Genomic DNA, 7,362 nt, shown 5'->3' on the forward strand with positions numbered 1-7,362 from the left:
AAATAAAAGTCAATACATATAATGTAAAGGTGAGTACACAAGTTTGATATAGCATATAGAGTTCGAATAGTTTACGCATAACCAAGCACGTACACAAGGGCAAACGATGCATGTAAATTATCAACATGGGACCATCAATACCAATGACTTCGGGTTGACTGTCCGAGACAGTTCGCGATACATGATTACCACCGTAATCCATGCAAGTAATTGTCCTTAGCAACCCCCGTGTGAACGGGTGCTGAGTCCAAACTATAGTACTACGTTGCTAAAGCAGGTAGATAGCACTCCACGTGTAAACATAATAAACAGTAATCATTTAGACAAGTAATACATGCAAATAGGTTAGCGTTCAAATAGTTTGTGTTGTTTGTGAATTTGATAGATTACGTATGTAACACCCAAAAGTGCTGAAAGCAAAAAGGGATCGAGTATACTCACAGTGGTTGATTGTGGATTGAAGGGAGCACTGGGAATAGGTTAGCCTGAATAGTTCGATAACACAACGATGAGTAACGCGGAAAAGTAAACAATGTACTTGGATCGAGTAGGCCATTCGATCGGACAGCAGTTCGATCGAGTGGGCTGTTCGATTGGTTTGAAAGTCCGTTCGAACATCCATTCGATCGGCTGGCTGGCTCGATCGGCTGGTTCCTTCAAGTGGATTGTTTCTTCCTTTGATGTGAAGGATGTGTTTGTGTATGATGGTTTGTACTACCTTTCAGGTTGGCCGATCGAACAGCTGTTCGATCGGTTAGCCCAACCGATCGGCTAGCACTTCATTGTTTTCAAATATGTCACTCGATCGGTTGGTATGTTCGATCGGGTGACATTCCAATGTTTCGAAAAGTCTAAGTGTTTTGAAGTATAGTATCTCATGATTCGAGCAGTAATGATTACAATCGAGTGGCGTAGTCGATCGAACAGTACCTCGTCAATACTACACTTTTGTGAGTTGGTGGGTCTAAGTGCTAGTCGATCGGTTAGCCTAGCCGATCGGCTGGCATAGTCGTTCGGTTGGGCTGTTCGATCGAACAGCCTAGCCGTTCGGCCAGCTTCTCGATTCGGTTAACCTATCACTTAACACTTGGTTATTCCCGTTAGTTGTTGATGTTTTAGAGATATTTTGACTACGAGTTGAACCACAAAGCTGCAGTCCCTACTTAGTCTACTGACTCGAGCAGGAATCACCCAAACTCGGTCAGAGACGGTTTGGAACCCAAGTTTAACGTTTAACCCGGAATCGGTATATCTCTCGGTAGAACCCGAATCTTGAACCATGTGTTTGCTTAGATTGATTTGTAAATCGGTTCAAGTCTCGTTTTCACCTTTTTGAGTGTAAAAGAGTTGAAAGATAGATGAAAACTCATCTTCCAATCCTTTTCCACCGTGAAATGTTAAGATCTTTGGAAGATTTTAGGTTATCTATGTGGAAATCGGTTAGATCTAGCTTATTCATGGTTGAATGAAGTCAAGAACATGAAGTTCTTGATGAACACCAAGAACACCATGATGACATCACTCAAGAACACCTAGATCTTGATGATTTCATGGTTGAAATTCAGATTTTGAAAGATAGAAAGATGGAGAATCGATTAATGAACAAAAACGTACAAGGATTAGAGTGAAATACTTACCGGTTTGAGAGAAATCTGAGATTTAGTGAGAAGAAGAGGCTGGTCGGTCAGAGCTTTTCCAAAAGTGGAAAGTTTGACAAAGACAGCCCTATTTATAGGCTTCCAAAAGAGGAAAGGGTCAGCTGATCGAACAGCATCCTTGATCGAACAGCTGCCCAATCGAACAGCCTGTTCGATCGGCTAGCCTGTTCGATCAGGTTGCCCTGTTCGATCGGCTAGCCTGTTCGATCAGGTTGCCCTGTTCGATCGGCTTGCCTGATTTTTGAGTGTTTCGCGACGATTTTTGATATTTCGAGTTCGATGAACGATGATTTGAGGATGTTAGAATTTTCTAATCAAATTACTTTTAGTCCTAACTACTATATCTAACATACAAGCATCCTTACACCACAATTTAGATTCGATTTCGATTGAGTTTGATTCACCTTTGAGTCTTGATTGATTTGATCGATTCACCACACACTTTAACATAAAAGTAAACATGCACAAGTAACACATAAGGCACACACACACGTATAAAAAGTACTAAAATCCCCACACTTGAGTTCGATGATTGATTTGATTAGCTTGATTATTGATTGACTAGCTTTATTGCATTGTTACTTCCTACCATTTACAGTCGGTCGTTGATTCACAGTTCGATTATCGGTCGATTAGTTTGATTGTACAACACTTACTCCAAATAATATGAAAATCAAAATGAAACTAAAATGAAATTAATCTTTATTAATCTTTAATTCCAATAACAGTCAACACTTGACTTTGACTTTGACTATTGGAAAACACGGGGTGTTACATAAGGACCGGGAATGTATCGTCGTGGCAAGTTCTAGATTTGTAAGGACCGAGCGGCTATTCACACAAGAAACGAAAAATGAGCATTTAATCTAAATATGTGTATTTTTATGCTCAATAAAGGCTCAAAACTCACTTTTGTGGGAATGGGTTTTTAATGTGACCAAGCATATATAATCGAATTTTAAACTAGACTTGTTATACCGTTTCATAATTTTCTTATGTTGGTTCCTTTTTATCACGACGCTATCGGTTGTAAACTTGTAAAAATATAACCTTTTTAGAACTTGTTATTCCCAACTTAAACTAAGACAAGTAAATAAAAAAAATGAAAAAGTTTTTGAAAAAATTTGGGGTGTTTAGCGGTTCCAATAGAGTTTTGTGTAAGGCTTGTGTTTAGGATTTTGCAAAATTTCAAGGTTTTAGCATCCCCCCCCCCCACACTTAAATTACACATTGTCCTCAATGTGTCCAAAAATAATAGTTTTGGTTGATTAGAATGTATAAAAGTGTGTTAAAAAGCAAAGATTTATGTTACTGGCATCCTGGACACGGCCCCGTGTTCACCGGGCACGGCCCCGTGGTCAAGTGCCAGTAACAAAAATTTCAGACTTGAAACAGAAGCCTGGACACGGGGGCGTGTCCGCTGAACACGACCCGTGTCCAGTTACCTGAACTGGGTGATTTTCTGCAGGGGCTCAGCACGGGGCCGTGTTGGTTGGGCACGGCCCGTGTTGAGCCTTCTGTGATGGAGATTTTTGTCGGGTTGCTCTGTTCTTCGTGCATGGTTCCATTTTCCTCGTTTCCCTTTTTCATCCATTACCACCATGAGTGTGTTTTATTTTGCAAAAACTAAAAGATTAAAATAAACTAAACTAAGGATAGATCCGCGGAATGCCTCCGTGGTGCGCCACGTTTATAAGGGTCCTTGGCTAGACCCGATTCCTGGTTATATATCTTCTGAGTGGAGTGCCTTGCTTCCCAAGTTACACCGTCGGAGAGCGGCATCCAAGCTTGAATCAATAACCTTCATGTAATTGACTGGGTCGTCGTCCTCTATTTTCTTCCCAACTCCGAACTTCACCTCATCGTCCCCATACCTCAAAGTCAGTGTCCCATCATTCATGTCTACCACTGCTTGTGCTGTGGCAAGGAAGGGTCTCCCTAGGATGAGGGGGACCTCGGTGTCTTCCTCCATGTCGAGTATGACAAAGTCAACTGGATAAACGAATCTGCTTACCCTTACCAAGACATTCTCGATGACACCTTGTGGGAACTTGACTGATCGATCAGCGAGTTGTATGCTTATTTTTGTAGGGCTCGTGGTTCCCAAGCCAAGCCTTTTGAACATCGATGAGGGCATGAGGTTAATGCTAGCCCCTAAGTCGGCCAAGGCATTGCGAACGGGTGAGTCCCCTATTGAGCATGGAATCGTGAAACTTCCGGGATCGATCTTCTTTTGGGGTAGTTTATTGAGTACGAGGGCAGAGCATTCTTCGCCTAAATTAACTAATTGCAAATTTTCAATTTTCTTTTTATGTGTAAGGAAGTCTCTCATAAATTTAGAGTATTTGGGCATTTGGGTTAGGACTTCGATAAAAGGAATATTGACATGCAATTGTTTTAACAGACTTTCGAATTTTGCGAACTGCTCATTGGTCTTTTGACGAATTAACCTACCGGGGTACGGAACTCGAGGAGCCTTGGTAGGCTCTGGTGATGGGGGAGAGTTCTTTTCCTGCAGATGTGTTGGCATTGTTTCTTCCGTTGGTGGATGTACTTCTGCAGGTCCTACGGTGCGGTTTCGTAGTGTGATGAGGTGAACTTGCGCCTTTGGGTTTGTTTCGGTATTGCTAGGTAATGCGCCTTGCGATCTCTCAGAAAAATTTTGTGCTAGTTGATTTATTTGTTTTTCTATGTTTTGAATGCTAGCTTGTTGATTCCTAAAATTAGATTCTAATTGTAGAAATCTTTCCGAGTTTTTCTTATCAGTGTCAGAGACGAGGCGAGATATAGTATCTTCGAGCCTTTCTCGTCCACCTTGTTGTTGAGTGAAATTTTGTGACTCATTTCTTGATTGCTGAAAGTTTGTTCGTTGGGTTTGTTGGTTACTACTATTGCCGGTTTCTCTCCAACCAAGGTTTGGGTGATTTCGCCATCCTTGGTTGTAAGTTCCCGTTGGAGGACCCGACGGCCTAGGTCTATTATCAATGTAGCTTACCATTTCTTGTTGATCGTCCGTTTCTTTCATGCAACTCCAATTTTCATGTGACCCACCACACCCTTCACAAGCCATAACCGAGACTGTTTTTGTCATTTCTAATTTTTTTATTTTTGAAGAAAGGGCCTCGATTTGGGCTTGTAAAGAGGTGCTTTCGTCGACCTTATGGGTGCCCGGGGCAATAGACTTATTTCCCCGGGGAGTGTGCCATTGAAAATTGGTTTGAGCAATTTCCTCAATCTGATTATATATTTCGTTTGGGCGTCGATTACCTAAAAGTCCCCCGGAGCTAGAATCAAGTGTCTGCCTAGTGTGTAGCAACAATCCATTGTAGAAAGTGGATACTTGTTGCCATATTGCGAGGCCGTGATGGGGACACTTGCGTAATAGCTCCTTGAACCTTTCCCAAGTTTCATATAAGGATTCCCCGTCCTCTTGTGAGTATGTATTAATTTCAGCCATTAATTTAGCAGTTTTAGAAGGAGGGAAATACTTATACAGAAACTTTTGGGCTAGTTCATCCCAGGTGTTTACCGATCCAGCTGGGAGGGTGTTGAGCCAAGCTTTCACTCGGTCTTTTAGTGAGAATGGAAACATACGGAGGCGGATGGCGTCATTTGATGCTCCATTGATCCGAAAGGTATCACATATTTCTAAGAAATTAGTTATATGTAGATGAGGATCCTCGTCCGCAAGCCCGTGGAAGGTTGCGGAGTTTTGGAGCATTTGTATCAAATGCGGTCGAAGTTCGAAGTTATTGGCTTCGACATTCGGAGCATTGATAGCGGCGCCTAGATTACCTACGGTGGGCCGTAAATAATCCATAAGGGTACGTTGGTCCGCCATTGGGGGTGGATCACCCGAAACCTTCTCTTGGTTTTTGGCTTTTAACCTTTTTCTGAGAAAGCGTTCGGGTTCTTCTAGCGGTTCCTTTATGTCTTTATTGGAACTGGAGCTCATACACTATGTGAGAATGGCGTCGGGTTCCAAGTCCTGCAATAAAAACAGAAAAGGATGTTGGTCAGAAGGTTCACCACGGCCCCGTGTTGAGCGAACACGGCCCCGTGGTCGGAATTACAGTGATTGTTTTTCAGATCCCAGTTACTGTAAGTTGGACACGGCCCCGTGTTGCACCGGCACGGCCCCGTGGTCAGCTTTCTGTAACTTGAAAAACAAAAACTGCCAGTAATGTTGCTGAGCACGGCCCGTGTCCGACCAGGCACGGCCCCGTGCTGAGCTCTGCAGAAGCTGAAAATCTAAGAAAAATCCTAAAAAATTAAAAAAAAAATAAAAAATATGATTAGGCCGTTGATTCCTAACTTTCTTAAAATCCTTGTGTCCCCGGCAGCGGCGCCAAAAACTTGATGTGCGTGAAGTGTGTTATATTTTTTATGAGTATTTAAGCCCTTTTTACACTTTTAGCCAAGTTTTAAATTTATAAAACACGATATTCACTAACACTAAACACACATATGGGCAAGTGCACCCATCGTGGACGTAGTATAGTGTTGGTAAGATACCGAGGTCGTCCAAGGACACAAGAGCTTTTAGTACCGGTTTATCCTCAACGTCTAATCAAATCAAAAAGTTAGAAAAATGTTTTAAACTAAGAAAAATAAAAACTAACTAAATGCTGAAAATAAAAATAAAATAAAAACAGATAGACAAGATGAATCACTTGGATCCGACACGTATATTAGTATAACCTTTGATTATTTTCGCACTTTTGCACTTGTTTAAGAGATTATCTTAGTTATTGTAGTAGGCCCCTCTTTTGAAGGCGACGTTACCCTCAACCCAGTAGTTTGAGTCAGCAAGGATACAATCCTAAAGGGTCGGATTATTGAAAGATAATGAATTAAGTTATTAATGCAAATTGTGGTAGGCCCCGCTTTTGGCGGTGACGTTACCCTCGGCTAAGTAGTCTGAGTCAGCAGGGATACAGTCCTAAATAGTCGGGTTATAGTATTAATAGTAGTTAACTTATGAGGGGGTCAAAGAGTTTGGATCCCCGCCATCCAATACCTATGGGCATTGAAGGAGATCCTACTAAATTTGACCCAGGTCCCAAGCAGGACCTCTAAACGCTGAACAAGGGCAAGACCCTTACCAAACCGTTCCCTTAACCCCCGACCAGGTAGCCAACATACCTCCATATAGACCGTGGAGATATGAATGGTGAAAATATTTTATTTTATATAGACAGTAAAATAATGCCAAGACACCACGGACAAACGATAAGGAAAGATCACCTTCAACATAAGTAACTAGGTACTTATATATTTTGTTGTGCAACTTGTTTGACTTTTGACAGGATCACTATGCCGCCCCGTATGAGAGGTCGAGGAGGATTTGCTACGTCTCACGACCATGAGGCAGGGCCCTCACATAGGCGAGCTCCATCCGCCACGCACAACACAGCCGCCAACGACCTTTGGAGGTCTTTCGCCGAGCCTGCTAGACACTCGATATCCGCCAGCACTTCACCGTCATTACCCCACTCGTTTGGGCCCCACTCGGAGAATGGGCCCCATGGTTCGCATGGATCCTACATACCTTTGCATCAGTCACCGCACCAGTATCCAGCACCAGTTTACCAGGGTTTATATAACCCTGATGCTTTTGTGGATGAGCCAGTGGGTCATAACCCACTTGGACCGGAGGACCACTTTTCTGGTGGTCACGAGATGGACGTCGACGAGGATACGG

General features: G+C 42.5%; 1 non-coding gene across 1 annotated transcript; it reads left to right on the forward strand.

Moving 5' to 3' along the window:
* Window positions 1-5,014: 5,014 nt before the first annotated feature.
* LOC118485273 lies at window positions 5,015-5,121 on the forward strand. Its single transcript, XR_004875578.1, has one exon. It is a non-coding gene; the product is annotated as a small nucleolar RNA R71 (small nucleolar RNA).
* Window positions 5,122-7,362: the final 2,241 nt, after the last annotated feature.

The sequence above is a fragment of the Helianthus annuus genome, chromosome 12 (assembly GCF_002127325.2).
Source record: "Helianthus annuus cultivar XRQ/B chromosome 12, HanXRQr2.0-SUNRISE, whole genome shotgun sequence".
NCBI classification, from domain to species: Eukaryota; Viridiplantae; Streptophyta; class Magnoliopsida; order Asterales; family Asteraceae; genus Helianthus; species Helianthus annuus.